At 37.8% G+C, this 17,212-nt stretch overlaps 3 long non-coding RNA genes across 3 annotated transcripts; 1 reads left to right on the top strand and 2 right to left on the bottom strand.

Moving 5' to 3' along the window:
* LOC309476800 lies at positions 1–3,840 on the top strand. The gene is made up of 7 exons (XR_014198370.1): positions 1–411; positions 790–826; positions 1,008–1,078; positions 1,355–1,410; positions 1,652–1,733; positions 2,136–2,246; positions 2,808–3,840. It is a non-coding gene; the product is annotated as an uncharacterized lncRNA (long non-coding RNA).
* A 148-nt stretch (positions 3,841–3,988) lies between these two features.
* On the bottom strand, positions 3,989–4,243 carry LOC309476803. Its single transcript, XR_014198371.1, has 2 exons — positions 4,090–4,243; positions 3,989–4,023 (listed from the first exon to the last, which is right to left on the bottom strand). It is a non-coding gene; the product is annotated as an uncharacterized lncRNA (long non-coding RNA).
* A 1,901-nt stretch (positions 4,244–6,144) lies between these two features.
* LOC309474984 lies at positions 6,145–6,778 on the bottom strand. The gene is made up of 2 exons (XR_014197453.1): positions 6,454–6,778; positions 6,145–6,418 (listed from the first exon to the last, which is right to left on the bottom strand). It is a non-coding gene; the product is annotated as an uncharacterized lncRNA (long non-coding RNA).
* Positions 6,779–17,212: the final 10,434 nt, after the last annotated feature.

Below are 17,212 nucleotides of genomic sequence, written 5' to 3'. Positions count from 1 at the left end.
CTCATTGGTAGGCAGTCTTTTTTAGTTAATTATTATTAGGTTTTATTTTTATAACCTAAAGAGAACGTTCTGGGAACGTTCTCTGCAGGTTATTATTTTAATATCACTTAACAGGCAGATTACCAACTGACAACGTCGTCAGTACGGTCCCCTAAGGTTATAAGATAACCAACAACGTTCAGATCTATTCGCAATAACTTTTTATTAATGATATTTTAAATTATGTTATACATTTTAATTCTATATGTTTATTTAAATGCTGCGTGACTTTGAAGTGTTTTAATGCGCATGCGCGGAATCAAACACTGGAGCGCGCACGTGCGCTCCTCAGCAGATGGAAACCAGAAACGTCATCAACAACTGACAAACAACAAAACTCCCGTCTGTCGCTGTTGGTTTCACTGCTTTCAGGTAAGTTTAGTCAACAAAATCTCACAAATAATACACACAAACGTCCCTGACACATTTCTTACGTGTAATTGACACGCTTCTGTTGAATATTTACTTTAAAGAAATGGTTTTGTGTCTTTGAAAAAGTCCGTTAGCATCTAAGCTAACCGGTTTCAGAAGAGAACGTTAGGCCTAAGTTACGTTAAGTTAAGGTCTTATTTATGAAAGTTTGGGTTTTTAAACACATATTTAGTGTAGATAACAGTTTTTTATAGTTTTGCTGGTAATTTGTCAATGGGTGATTGGAAGTAAGCTAATTTATTTAACCTAAAAGAATGCACTGTATTGTTAACTTAATCAGTGACGTCACTTACCAATATTGCTAAAATGTGATTTCAGAATAGCGAGAGAGAAAAAAAATCCTCTACAACAAGGGGTGAGTTATTGTTTAATCATGATAATAATTCCATATGCATTTATTTCACAATATATTATCTTAAGATTTTTATATATTTATCTTTTCTGCATTTCACCTCTGTTCTAGCTTGGTTCCTTTTATTAAACCAATCCCATGTAATATTGTTGGCTCTGTGACAAATAGCTTATTATGTTCCTAGATCATCATGCTGTGATGGCCTGCTGCACCCCCTGTCCAAGACAATCTCCATGGCTATGAACCATATGACTAGTAAGCAAAACCACCTCAAACATACAGTTCAAAGGTTTGGGGTCTGTAAGATTTATGCTTTTGAAATAAGTCTCACATTTTAAAATCATTAACCCCAGGTTTTTTCAGTGAGATTGTCCTTGAGGAGCCTGTAATAAATAATAATCAGCTAAATAATCAGCTAAATAGTAGGCGACTAATACAATATTATAATGGTCATAGATATAATTATAATTCATTTAACTATTATGATAACATGATATCCTGATCATTAGTATATTCTTACTATTTCTTTAGGTCTGTTTTGAATTATGTTGGCCAATGAGACTGACACCATACTGTCCAACTCAAAGGTATTTATGTATTTGTATGTTTTTTTTTATTGATCAATACTGAAATTCTTTGTACTTTTAAATGCTGAATGTGGTTCAGGGGGTCGACAACTTTAGGCAGTTATTTATCACAGATATCTTGGGCAGCTGTGGCTCATACTCTTAGCCTTTAAAAATGTTTGAATTGATACCCCCAATGCAATATCAGGGGGTAAATATATCAGTAGAGTTCTTAAAGTTATGGCTTTGCTCTTGTTACCAGATGAGATATAATCCCTATTGTTTGGCCCTGTGATTCTTCAGGACAAGACCTTGATGCCATCCATAGTCAGTAGATGAAGAAGGTGAGTTTAGCCCATCTTGTCAAAATGCCCATCTTGGCGAGTTTCCTCGTAAACAGTCTTGTGTGTTTTAAACAGAAAGAAAACAGATGCGTGTCATTTATATTAGGTCTGCGCATTCGTCTTAAAGGGACAGTAGCCTAACGTACCCGCAGCTGTTTGTGTCGCCAATGGTGATCAAACATCAAAAGAGAAAATGACTTGTAGCTTTAGCAAAGATACATTTAATTAATTTATAGTTATTTTATTTTTACAGTGAAGACTTATTTTACATTTTGATAATTCAATTTCTGTACCTGATGTTTTCAGATTTAACTGAAAAACATAATGCACTGCTTATTTCAACTGTATTTTTCTTCTATTGTATTTATCTATACTTGTTATCTATTGTAATTTTCTATGCAGGTTCACTCCTCTACAAAATCCCCCCAATAGGGGTTATGCGGAGCGCCCAGCAGTCGAACCGGAAAGAGGTCTAAGCATTTCCGCTTTTCACTTCCGTACACATCTGCAGCGGTAGGTGATCTCGGTTTACTGTTAATTTTCGCTTATTACACTAAAATTCTTATTTCTGTTTTAATTAAAATGTCACGAATGCTAAAATATCAGAAAAGGGAACATCCGAACAGCAGTTTTTGTTGTGTGCCGATCTGCTCTATGTCGGGGAAAATGAGTAGTACAGAAGTACAAATGGGTTCTGTACTCATCAAGTGACATCAACATTCGCGTCAGCAGTAGCATTCGCCATCAGGCAAATGTTATTTAAATAAACTCCTGATTTTACTTACAAACTTTCCAATGCCTGGTTTAATGAGTACAGAACCTATTTGTACTACTGTAGAAGTTTGGTGCCATTCTGGGCATTATTAGTGGGGTAATTTACCAGATACAAACCTGGAGCCGCGCATGCACTAAACCATACGGCTGATATCTCTAAATAAACTCTACATTTTTCAATATTGTGCAGCCCTAATATTGAGCATATCTTAAAGTGAACCTGGAATGATAATTTGTGATACCAGATGAGATGTATGTATGATAGATTTTGAACTGTAATATATATTTATTTTATTTCAGGTTTTCTGGGATCCCAGCGGAAGGCATCAAGGCATCAGATGTTGGCCTGGACAGATGTTCCTGTAAACTACACTGACCTTTGCTTTTGCATGGATGGCTGATTATTACCATGTTCTGTGAGGGCATCATTATAGCAAAACTGAGCACCTGTGACAGTGGAATTTGTAGGTGTAAAGTCACAGATAAAAAAAAAAATTGATAGTAGTTTCAAACTTTTTTTCTCTTTCTCTCTCATAAACAACACAGCAGTTACAGGTTTTCAAATTCTTCATTGGAGGTGAGACTTACACGTTATATGTAGAGCGAATTCGCAGGTCAGAGTTCACTAGACTTGAATATTATTTTCTCTGTTTTTTATTTGACTTCAGAGTCGAAAGTGGGCTTAAAGGGTACATAGGCTTAATGGGTATCCTTACCCTAAAACATTCCTTTTTTGATTTGTAGTCTGAAATAATAAATAGTGCAATATAAATAAATGCAATGTAGTGTTTTCAAATATATAAATTTTTCTATACATATTGATGCTGAAATATCTGAATAAATACCCGATACCAGCAGCGCTCGTGCTCTCATATCTCCTACAGCTTGTGACACACAATCCCACCTCACTCTTTTCATTTGCTCAGGATTAATTTTAATGCCATTACAGGGCTTGAATTTTGGCATGGGATTGTGTGTACATGTAACGCGTTGTCTTTTTATTTTCTTGTTAAATTTGCAGATGGTTTTGGGAGTTTAAATGTTTTGAGCGGAGTGAAGATTGGCACATTCATGTATATTGTATATAAATGAAGACTTTTTCAATTTTGTTCTAAGTTATAGGCTACAGTTTGCAAAAAGATAGTTTTAATTAAAATGTTTGTGCAGTTTTATTTATTGAAATATTTTCATGTTTGAAATATTAAATGTAAATTACTGTTCCTGAATACATTTTGCTAACGCTGTTTTTGATGACTTATTTGAGGTTGATAATTAAACAATGAATCAACAAAAACATGGATTGTGTGCTGATTTATTTATTTAATACAAACTGATTGATTTACTTATTAATGATAGTTTCTGTAAATTCAATTTATTGTAATAATATATTCATAGGATTTTTAAGTGTTTGAACAATAAACAATGTAGATTATGTTGTTTGTAGACCTATAATTTGTGTACAGGCATATCAGGATGTGTAGACGTTAGGAGAACCTTCCGGGAACGTTCCGAGAACCTTCCGGGAACGTTCCGAGAACCTTCCGGGAGCGTTCCGAGAACCTTCCGGGAACGTTCCGAGAACCTTCCGGGAACGTTCCCCTAACCTATAGGGAACGTTCTATTAACGTAAAGAAAACTTTCCTGGCTAACCAATAGGGAACGTTCTTGGGAACGTTCCGGGAACGTTCTGGGAACCAAAAACTAACGTTCCCAGAACGTAAAATTGTTAGCTGGGATATTCCTTATAGCCTAGGCCTAATTTGAAATAAAACATTTCTATTTGAAAAATGTTGTTGTTGCTCATTAGTTCTTTAGGAGGTAAGGCTGTGGTCTAAGCTAACAGTGATATACATGTAGATTTTTTTTCCTTTTTTGGAGCGAGCGGGGGGCGATTTTGGTGGAGCGCGGAGCAAACTGCGTTGAGCGCTGAGCGATAATGAGCGGAGCGGCCTGATGTTTGAGCGGGGGAGCGGAGGGGTGGACAGTTCCGTGAGCGATGAGCGGAGATTCTCACCGCTCCACTCCGCTCATATGCTCTCTAGTACTATATAAATTACAAAGGTTTAATTGGCATCTTTATTTCAAACGACCCGACCGACCGCGACCCGAATATCATTACAAATATTTTTGGATGACTCGTAACCGCGGGTAACCGCGGGTGACCGCAGGCACCCGCTCATTTCGGATCAACCCGCGCATCACTGACCCCAACTCCCTAAAAGTCCCTAAACCTACCCGTCACTGGGGTTAATCTTCTCCTACCATCCTAGGAAAAAAAAATATCGATTCCCCGGTATCACGACAAGACGTGAAATAATCACGTTGGTCCCCTTTGGAAAACGTGTAGATGTCACAGTTTAACGCCCATACACGTTTGCCATATCTTGAAGATATCTGTACAATTTCCTATACCATTGTATAGATTATAAATGTAAGATCCCTTAACTCTACTCCCACACCTAAACATACCCATTTTATGGACAATATTAAAATGATAAAACGTAATGACACGACAGATATGTAGGAAAATGGCATTGCCGCGCAGCCCTCAGAGGGAGCGAACCGAACCGAAGACGGATTAACGTTTTCATGGATTTGAATTAATAACTTAAATTCTGGTCTGTCTGTTACCTCATACAAAACCACTGCCAGAGAGGACTGCGACACATCGTCACGTGAACAACTTTTGGTACCGATTTTGACATTTTCTCATTAAATAAATTATTGTGATTATACTTGTCTGTCTGTTGTTTTTCTTTATAATTGTAGCCTATAGTTTTAAGAAATGGTTATGATTAGATTTAGGGGTAGGATTAGCAAACGTCCGGGGATAATGGTACGTGTAAGATTCACGTCTGAGGCTGTTAAACTGTGACATCTACACGTTTTCCAAAGAGGACCAACGTGATTATTTCACGTACATTTTGCTCCGTTTCGCTCGGACATTTAACGGCGTAGACATACACGCGGAAGATGACGGTTCGTTTCGGCGTGAACATACACGCGGATAGATAACACGCCACTTTTGACTTGAAAGTGGCGTGTATGTTTACGCAAAGTCATGATGTCATGTTGCGGATTCATAACAAGGTCTTTTAGGTTTCGTAACGTTAGACATTTTTTATCCGACACGTTTGTAGCTGCAGCTGTCGTAACTAGAGCAGAGCTGGCAACCCGGATGCCGAAACACTACTGACTTCGTGATTGGTAGATAGGTGGAGGGTGGAGCATCAGGACAAAACACAACATGTCAACATCAGTTGAGGGCTGCAACTGGGGATATTTTAAATCAGTGGTTTTCAAACTTTTTCAAGAGCGACCCTTTTTTTATTTTTTTTTATTGACGCGACCCATAGGCCTATATAGGCCTATTCTTAAGCTTTCTCTTAACAACCGCTTTTGATGATGCACGTGCAGTGGCTCGCGATCGCAATGCAAAGTTGATTCTGCACTCTTTTGATCTAGCTAAAGCTACAGGGATGCTAATTAACCGGTTAACCATTAACCATTGTAAGAATTTAAACCAATTAATATAGCCTACTATCGTTTGATGTATGCTTAAAAAATTCACTAAAAATATTCCACAACAAATCCTTTAAATTTAATGATATTCAGAACAGAACAAGAATGAAAAAATATCTATAAACAAGCCAAAACGAAATAATTTAAAGCGAAAGTGAACGTAAGCGGCGTTGGGCTCACGTAACTCTCTCATTCGAATAATTTTTTTTCCATATTCGCGATTTATTTGGATGCTAAACTATTATTTATTATAGGCTTCTAAGAAAAAATGAAAATGATTATCCCCCCAAATTTTAAATATTTATTAGGCTTCAAAAAATATAAAAACTTTTAATTTAAGTGAACTTAAAACAAACCTTACATAAACCCATTATAAATGTCATATTTACCTGTGCCTTTCCTGTCTAACAGATATGAAATATACAGAAATTGGATAAGGTTATCAAAACATTCCGCACTGCATAAATTATAAACTAAATATAGAGAAATCCGTATTAAAGCTACACGCATTCTTTAGTCAAGAGCAGTTAGTAATTTTCTCAGAGAATTAGCTGCTGCCACTTTAGGATCAGCCACAGCTGACGATCTCATGCATCCCATTCTCTCACTACTCTTTACTTTCATTTAAGATTTTATTTAACTAATTTAAGACTGTTCTTGTGAGGATACTCGACAAAACGGACATTTTGGCATACATGCGTGTTGTTCGTTCTAGCGCGAAAGATAACTTGATAGGCCTACTGGCGCGCATCTATACGTGGGTCGTGTGTTATGTGTGTGTGTGTGTGTGTGTGTCAGGAGGACATTTACTGACAGCGCGTTCTCTTTTGTCTTGTCGCGCATGAATGGTTTAAAAGCATTTGCATGAATAAGAGCGGGATCATATAACGATAGCTTAGTCACCTGTTGTTGTTTCTGACGTTTCATCACCTGTGCCGCAACCGCGATACCACGGAGGAGCAGGACCGAGGCCGAGCCTATGTCGATGCGCGCGCGTCCGCGTCCGGGAACATCGCGTGCACACTAAAATAAATAGCAAACGGGATTTTGGATTTTGAAAACATGTCCCCCCGTCCCCATAGGAAATTACGGAGGAAAGTACACTTCTTTGTACTTCACTCACGTTCCAATATCGATCCCTCTTCAAAAAAATCACCCTCTTCACATGCGCAAAATGTGCTTGCAAACATCACAGTGGAGCGGTGCTTAGGCCTACGCTGAATGGCACGAATTGTAGGCTACTGACTATTTAAACAGAGCAGTGTAATTTTTTTGTGAGGTTGACTATTTTATTTTGATAATGAATCGGCTGCGATTGCAAGATTGCAATGCTGGAATATGTTGTGTGCGTGTGAGGCGCCACCGGCGCGATGGAATCATAAAAATATACTCCGTTATTTTGTTCATACAGGACATCATTCGAATCTGCAAAGTATTTATTTATATGTGTGTACACTCGCAATAAAACACAACATTGTGCTTTTGTAAAATAAAGAAAACAAACAAACTGCCGTCTCGGTTTCCTTTCCGTCAACTTGTTTGTGAGACGCCGCGCCTCACAGAAATGAACCAAACTCAGCAGCATGCTGTCAGTTTTTTATTTCGTTTTATTAATCTATTAATTGTTTAAATAGCAATATTTCGCGTGTTTCTTTTATATAGGCCTATAGACTATGATTTTATGAAAAAAATTTTTTTTAAAAATTTAATTATATTTTCCTTAAATCATCCTGGCGACCCATTTTTTGTTTTAAATGACAATATATCCTGGCCGGACTACTGTTGTCAGTGATATAAGTATTTGAAATGAACATGATTTCTTAATGTCTAGTGACATATCAGGGCCATTTTATGATTAATTGAAATGCATTTCTTACATACGGTACCTTTAAAACAAGGGAATGATTTTGGAAAACGTGGCCACAATTTAGGGAATGAATTAGTAGCCTATGGTGTGGCAATGATTTAACTAAAACAATGGAATGACTTCATAAAACATGGCCATGAATAAGTTATTGGAACAAATTCTCAATATGTGGCCCCAGTATCTATTTTTGCGGTGCTCCATGATATGCTGATAGCATGTTTGATCTGGCATTACAACAATGTCTAAATCTTGCAGTCTAGTCCATCACCACCAGAGGGTGCAATTTAACAAGTATTAGCTGACATATGCAAGCGAGATCCTTTCCAGTTATGGTTAAAAGAGTCAGACATCACTATTTTAATAATAATAAAAAAAAACTTAAATAGTTTATGGTGTAATTAATTTTAAATCACATTTTCGAAGACATGTTCATGAGCTCCTTGCATATTCACACACGCAGTCATAAGAGATTGTGTGTGAGTGTGTGAAAGACCCTGAGAGCCTAATATCTAGTCATAACACAGAGGAAGAAAGAAACAATGCCCTCCCCGCCAGCTCAAACTGAAGGGCACTGCGAGAGAGGCCTCCTGTTTAGATCGTCTGCTCTGTTTTATTATATTTACAGTAACAGTATGTCCTCATTCACCAGCTCAACCTGCTGCGGTGCCATTAAAAAGCACCAGCCATTACAAACCAGGCAAGAAGCCAAAGGGACAATTACTGCCAGCATTACACACACACACACACACACACACACACACACACACACACACACACACACACACACACACACACACACACACACACACACACACACACACACACATTCCCCTTCCTTCTCTGGCTTGTCTCATAGGCCCCTTCATCTCCACTCACCTGCCAGCTTTTTTAAAGTACCAACAGGTGTGCAGTTCAAAGATAACCTGTGCGGTTAAGCCAAACCCGGTTTATCTAAGATAAACCATGACTGAGCAATGCATGACCGTACTGATAAAAAAGAAAAAAGATGTATGTAAAAATATTAGTGTTTTTTGTGTGTGTGGAGAGAGTGTTTCTCATTGCATATGGTACTTGGTATTAAAAATCAAACTAGAGATTTACTGTCTTTCACCCACATCTATAACATGATCAGCATTTACCTTTAGAATCCCTCCACTCTTCTTCAGAGTGATGGAGAGACACTTAATAGTATTTTCCTAGTATTGTAACAGGCTGTTACTGTAAGCCATTCCATCTGACACTCACAAGCACAGGCATGCACTCTCAGCGCTCACACTCGACATAAACACACTCATACCATCATTACTGCACTTAACCTGCTGTGGATTCTCTGATCTTTGAGATCTGAGAGGTACATGCGTATGGTCCACAGCTACTCATATACCAAAATCTCACCAGATACACTTTAACATCAAAAGAAAGTGAACTATACACACACATATACTGTATGTATATATGAATCTTGACATCATCATCCTGGAATATGGCCATGATGTTTCTTCCTACATGGTTGTTTAGGAAATGAAAAGCTACACACTCCATCAATTAGGGTTAGAAGAACTGTTGCCAAATATATAACATGAAAGAAACATACACAGCAAAATCTCCAGTGTTGAAATCCTGGTGTTAAGGACTCTTAGAGTAAAGAGTTCAATTTCTGGTGTTGAATTTCAAGGGATTAACACTGCTAGTGCAAACCGCACCCTCTGGCTGGTGTAAATATGTAGAGTTACTAAATTTACACGGAGAGAGTGTTATTAGTTACATCCGGGACATTTACGCGCTGGGCGCGACGAAACAACCTGAAACTTTTTTCACAGACGCCATTTTCTTTGACTCGCGATGCAAGGCATACGAGGAGGGAAAACGCAGATATGAAGTGTTTTATCGCATTTATATATGCATTTTATACAATTTTATTACATCATATTGTTTTATTACAATATGTATGTGCTGTGAACGGCTAAATCGTTCTCAGAAAGGCATTTTCGTTGATGCGCGATGCGGAGCAGACCAGGATGAGGTTGCTTTTAAACAGTGTTGTGAGATCTGATATTATCTCATCTCCTGATTAGCTTCATAGTAACCAAAGTTATCTAGAATAGCCTTGTGCTGTCAGGTCAGGTTTACAAAGATAGTCTCCCTCGGCTTGTCTAATATATATCAGCAAATCTAGGAATATAATAACCTTACTGTGAAACAATACATTTCTACAAGTACAAGCCTATGGACCAAAAGTTATGCTTACCTTCCAGCAGTATCTTGTCCAAGGGCTTCTTGAAGAACAATCAACAGGGTAACTCTAATTATAATGCTCTGTTGCTATTATTATAGAACTGTCTTGTGATGAGCTGAAATATGAATAAACGGTACTTGTCTTTATAAAATAAAATTTATTTATACAAAGGATTAAAATACTGGTTATACAATAAAAAGATGTGTAGCAAAATCAACAAAAGATTACAGGTTATAATACTTTCAGCTCTATCCAATTCCAGGGCAGTCCTGTGAATGGATTCACAAAGGCTAAATACTTTATATGCAGTTCAAGCAATATATGAATAACTTGTTCTCCTCCGAGTATATCAAGTTATAAATTTCAGCAGAGCAATTATCTTTGAAGAGTCTAAATAATCTGAAGATATATTGATTCTCTCCAGGGCTGCATCGACATCAAAATCAAAAAAAAGCACCCACTCATACAAAAGCACCCATATATATAGGAACGTTTTGGTTACATCAGTTCCTCTGCCTACGCTAGGGTTTTTCCCATAAGAAGTAAAACCATGTGACTAGTAAATCATATGACAATGTGAACATGTGACATATATAACTCATGAAACAATGTGACATATTTAGTACTACATTGTATTACCTCTTGGAAGCTGTGTTTACATTGTGTTCACCATAAGTGTGCATTCATTTCAGCATTCTTTCTACCTTTCCTTCCTTTCCCTCTTGGAAATCTTTGTGTATGTGTTCTGGAGTATAGGTCTGGAAATGGAGATGTATTTGATAGTGCATTAACCATTCCAGCATCAATCCGTACACCCCCGCTTGCAGTATCAACCACATTTTCATTTCGATAATCATCTAGAGTAAAATCATCCAAAGAGTCAAGGCTAACATTGAACACATAAACGCTGGGTAAAACAAAATCAACGCAGCACTCGTGGAAACGAAATTTTGTTTCAGATTCTCTTACAAAAAATCCAATAACTAGCAGACTACCATGCTTTGTCGACAAGCTATTCATGGTCTGGCAATACCATCTTCTGCTCACTGGCATCCACCGAAATGAGTCTCGGCTCCTTGGAGCCTGGTCCAGTTTCCTGAGATCTTCCGGATACAGGGCTATTTCGTGGCCACTTCTCGCCAAGCCCTCGTCCAATCTTCTTGCTGTCCACCAGAATCTCGTGATTCTTTCCAGCACTTCCTATTGGATCAATGACAATTTTATAAGTCACCCTCCCATTGAACTGTATCTGTTTCGTACAGAAACCAGGAACTAGGAGACCTTTCCATAGGTAACTCTGAATGTCGACACAGCATGTAGTTCCAGTTACTTTTTCTCTATTGCCAATTAGTAGCTCCGAGGCTTCATTAATGCCTACAACGAGCCATTTCATTGCAATGATAAATCTCATTGCCTCATTCGTTAGGTAATGAGTGCGGCCTGGTTTTGTAAAATTGCCCCCACCGTCACAAAAGGTAAAACTTTTCATTTCAGCCATGCAGTAACCTTCAGCAATTATACATTCTGCACAAAAGTATTTAAACTCATTAACACCCCGTTTAAAAGCTTTGATTCTCAAAGGGTAACATGCAAACTTAAAACAATGATCACATTTTCTTCTCAGACCATGCCATAAGGAATTTTTCTTGTAGGTCCGATCCGTCGTGACCTATGAAATGACACAAAATAACACAAACAATAACCCCCTTCTCCTTTTTTTTTTTTTCTATTAACCCAGCAATAAAGGCAACACCCATACAATTAATGGATAAGAGAAAAAAAATAAAAAAGAAGAAAAAACAAGGAAAATCATCATACATTTTAAAGCCCTTTCAGAGAATTGACTACTAGCTCTGTGCTCTGCATTTTCATCTTTCAATAGTCATGTTTTGTCAAAACAAAAAGGATAGATAGAGAAAAAAAAAAAAATATATAATCTCGTTCCACTCTTTTTTTTTTTTCGTGGATCGTTTAGGTTTCCAATACAACCCCACTAAAATCCGTTTTGAAGACAAGAAAAGAAAGAGAAACAAAACTTAAATCAAAAGAAAGTTCTTTTTTTTTTTTTTTTTCTTAGATCGTGTCACTATAGCGAACAATTGTTCCGAAACAGTGGGCCCCCTGTCTCGCAACAAGTGTGGCCACGAGACAAAACGAATCCATGTCAACCGTAATAAATTTACTTATCAATTTCCAAATAAAATAAGGAGAAAGATAAAGAGAAAAAAAAAAAATTCACTATAGAAATCACCTATATTAATGAATGTTTCCTGTCTCTTGTAACCATCCAAATCAATTGAAATCGACATAATACTTCAAGCAATTCGAATATCAAAATGAACAACAAAATCAAATACTATATTACTCCTTATAAGATATATACTTTGTCCATCTTAACCGTTTTGATATCAAACAGTCAGCAAAATTCAATTTACTAATCTGTCCAATAATTTAAACAATTTACTGTAGTCGTTAATCCCAACCAAAATGGCTAAGAAGAATAATTTCGGCTCGTTACAGATCCTGGAACATGCCGAAATTATTAATACTATAAAATACAATACCGCCAGCTTAATCACCACTGGTCTTAAGATTGTATTTCTCCTATAACTAATGATGAATAACAAAAGATAGGTCAGGCACGCTAGGCCAATACCCACAAATTTGATCCAAATCATTTTAATATAGCACTGTGTCAATTTGTACACAGTAGTAGCAAAGGAAAATGTAATCACGATTATTATTCCTTCGCCCCCAAAAAGATTAACATAACGTTTACTACGGAGTAATTGTGACACCAGAATTAAAACCAATGAAAAATCATTTACGACATTATATAAAATCAGACTCAAAATCATTAAAATTGTTTGCTGTTTAAATTGAACGGTTAAAATTCCTGTTACCCAATAGGAGATCAACCATACATTTACTGATAATATACTCACAATTTCTTTTGGTGAATCTCCACATTTCCAAGTGGAGTTAGTCTGATTCGATGCCATGTCACAATTACTACCGTGAGTTCAAATTTAGGTTTGTTATAGGATCGCTCAAGCCACCCTTAGACCGTCAAATCCTTGATGTATAAAGAGCCCCGAAACCAACACGCCCTTCCATAACTTTCTCGGACTTCCCCTTTCCTGCTTCGTTTACAACTCATTCTGAGTCTGAAACGTCTCGGGGGATCAGTTTCTTCCTCATCTCACCCGATTTCCTCTTTGAAAGCCTAGTGCAAACCACACCTAATTTGGCAAATTTAACAAACATTACAACTATCAATATAATTACAAATACGACAGCTAGGCCAATTGCAACTATCTTGATGTAATATCCGTATTCCCCAATTAAGTCCCAAACAGATACGGCAAATTCCTTGATATTATCTGCTACCCATAAAATGGCCTTCTTTTGAATTTTCCAGTACACTGTAAATAGATCTCCATTTTTCGGTTTAATAACCTGATTAACAAAGTCCGAGTAAAAATACCAATGAGGACCAAGGGAGAATCCAATTAAAAAATCATTCACGGGATAAAAGAAACCCCCTAATTCATCTTCGTTATTCACTAGGGAAGATAAAGCACATTTATCCATTACTTGATTTCGTGCAATCATCAACAACGGAGCCGCACCTGTTACTGCGCTGATGTCACTCCAGTGCCTTCCTTCGCTACTAACAGTGATCTGTCCCGCTTTAACTAAATCTTTAAAAGTACAAAAGATCTTTTCATCACTATTCAACCAAGTCTCTTCTGGATGGAATAGTGATCCCGGTGTCTTAAATCTCCAGTTATTGAACATTTCCGCTGTACAATACTGCTTCTTACCCGGATACCAGATAAATTTAGCTTCTCCGTTATGTTTATATTCAAACTTTCCTAAACCAAAATTCCACACGTTCGATCTAATCTTCTCACGGTCTTTTATATCATGATCAGGTCGTAAACTATGACGTGAAAATGGTGCCGAAAGTTTTATATCAAATTTATTCGAAGCCATCAACACCTTATAGTCGATCCTTCTACCACGCCGATGCTCAGCCGGTCTCATCATTGGTAGATAATATTTACTACTCCAGTAACCGTGAATGAAGTTATGAGTTTTCAATCCTTTATTATCATTTTTTCTGTAATAAATTCTAATAGGAAAAATATCTCCATTCGCATGAGGAATAGGCTTTCTCCAAGTTACCGTGCGATTTGTTATCTTATCTAAACCCATAGCTACTGGAAACACATCCCAAATTCTGTTCTGAAAATTGGAAAGCCCAATCCAACGCAGTGTCCCCTTATTGCCTGCATCGCTGTGATTACTCCAAATACCCTGATTTGTGTTCGTCACACGCAGAGGTCTGTCAAAACCCATGCAATACAGCACAATAGCAGATCGATATTGTTGGTCAGTAACATTATTCAGAATATAATCCATTATGCCAGAATAATTTGCAAGCTCTAACGAAATCCCCGGTCTCGGAGCATAAGCTAAAGTCAGAGGATGAAGCCTGCTTCCCCCCACCCCGTTTTTCCACAAGGTGGCGTTAAAGGACCACGTCGAACGCTCATTTTCTGCTTTAACCATCTCATTACTCTGGTCCTGTAAGGCCATCCAGTCATGCCATAATCTGATAATATTAATGCCATGTCTTTCAAATTCCTCATTGTCCCACACGTTATTGCTATCTAAATAACAAACCCACGCTTTAGTCTTGCCATATTCTGAAGAGCAGTGAGTGCCTGCATCATACCATAATTGATCTTTACTTTCAGAACCCAGAAATGTATTTTTCTTTAAATATGGACAATTCAAATGACTCTCACACATTTTAATGGGCATGGCCAGAAATTCACACGTCACCCACTCTAATTCCACATAGGCCGGTTTAGGTCTATTTTTAAACACTCCCAATATTAAAACATACGGTTTTAAGTTTATTGGCCAGTAACCTTTCTGTATTGGATTGTCATAATCGATGTTATTCCATGTATTAGACGTGAGCCTATATCCGTTGCCCAGCGAGGCTGACCTGCCACTACGCCTCTTAACAGGTTTTACATTCCCTATGTCCATAGGCACCCCTTGTTCCTCTTCCTGACGACCCAGCCAGTTATACTTAACAAGAGTAGTTATCTGTTTATTTAAACAGTTCCACCTGTCTTCCTGTGAAATCTTCAACATTGGGCTGCCCCAAATCCTATACGTACGAAAACTGGACGTCAAGTTTGTGATATCTGAAAGATTATATGAAAGGCCTGATAATTTCACGTGTGTTCCATTAAAACCCTTCAGTCTAGTCCATCTTCTCCTTAATTTTCCACTTATTTCAAGAACGCCGTACAATTTTGGTGCCTCAGCGGCATTAACCCGTTTAGTACCGTTGCAATTCCAAAATGATTTGTCTATGTCCTCTATCATTCTTTTGAACATGTCTCTTAACATGCTAGAACCGTATTTTACACCCCCTATTTTCACGGATTGTTTATAACAAATTTTTCTTACAATTTTATTAGCTATGGAACAAGATGCCACGATCTTGTCATTTCTTTTATCCTCTACAGTTATTCCTGCGCCTATTATAATCAATGTCACTAATAAAACTGTGCACAGTGCCGACAGGAAGAGGCACAATTCTTTACGGTTTCGTTTCAGCTTCTGGAAGTTCCTCTTTCGTATGTTTCCTGTCCTCCCCATCTCCTTTGTCTGTGAAAACAAGAAAAACAAGAGATACAGATCACCTACTCTTTCCCTAGCTGTTTTCTAAACCATTTCTCTAACTTTCTTTTAAAGCTAGACCTTTTAACTACTGTCCTAGTGAACTTAATGCCTTCAATTGATCTTCCTATTCCCAAGTAATCAGTAGTAGTGGTCAGAAATGCCTTAATCTCCCACACTTCACTCTTCTCACCTGGACCAAGTTTAATCTTGACCCTGTCTGTCCCTGCATATATTTGCTGGGATCGTGCTCTAACAGTCAACGATGTTTCATTAACATAGAAACTGTAATCTCTTGGCATGTAAATAGGATGCTCTTCCTGGAAAGACATGTCCTCCATTATAGCTACAAACAAATCTTTAAGAGTTTTGTCTTCATATGATCCGTTCGTATTATGTAACAGTTTATGCTCATCATCATAGACCCCATCTCTAATTACCTTTTTCCAAAGGTCTAGGTTGGTAATCCTGGATAATATCTTATCCAGTAAGCTGTTTTTAACAAATGGTTCAGACTCAGACGGTAGTGGTTCTCCCCCCTCTAACAGCCTGTCCCACAAGAATGCTTTTTCGGCGTTGGGCACTAAAGCTAAGGGGTTCACTTCCCATTCCCTCATAATCCTACCATTCATTAAACACCCCAGACTAGTTTCGCTTTTTCTAGTCTGCCAAACTTCCTTGAAGCTAACAGCTATCATCCACATTTTTCCAAGTAATAGTTTACACCTTTGACATTTGATAAAATCACTCTTGTCATTTAGTATACATTTGCATTCTTGGCCTCTTAAATAATATTTCAATTTACATTCTGAGCACATTTTACACCCACATCTGTCTGAGGTAAGCTCATATTGCCACACTTTCCATAATTGAGTTTGTACTCTGCAATCTGCACATATGCATATGTCGTTCAATGCACAGTTTCCGACACTTCCATCAGAACTGTACCATTTTGGCACGACTGAAAGCTTAGCCCTCAGCCGAGCTTGGCTCTCACGATTACTGCGAGGTCCATTCCAGAGAAGCTGGCATATATTTTTCTTGCCGCAGATCACACAATCGGACGGTCCCCTGTGCTCTGGAAGGGTACCATTCAAGCAGTCTTTATGCCATATCTTAACTAACATCCTGTCACTGAAGTCTTTATACACCACCACAGTCCCCTCAGCCGGGAACCTGGCTTCCTGCTGGAAAGTCACTTTGCGTGCTTGTGCATTGTTCATTATGACAGTTTTATTCTTTGCTCCCCACAAGATGCCTTACACTCCAAATGCCGTTAGCAAGCAATCTTACTGAAGTGTTCGAGGTTAATTCTGTAACAATATCTTCTGTACCAGTTTTACCTTTAAAACGTCCTGTTCTTTGTTTCAA

Source organism: Leuciscus leuciscus, assembly GCF_965113295.1.
Source record: "Leuciscus leuciscus genome assembly, chromosome: 15".
In the NCBI taxonomy this organism is placed as follows: domain Eukaryota; kingdom Metazoa; phylum Chordata; class Actinopteri; order Cypriniformes; family Leuciscidae; genus Leuciscus; species Leuciscus leuciscus.
The sequence above is the reverse complement of the archived record's forward strand: the minus strand, read 5'-3'. Positions and strand labels throughout refer to the sequence as shown.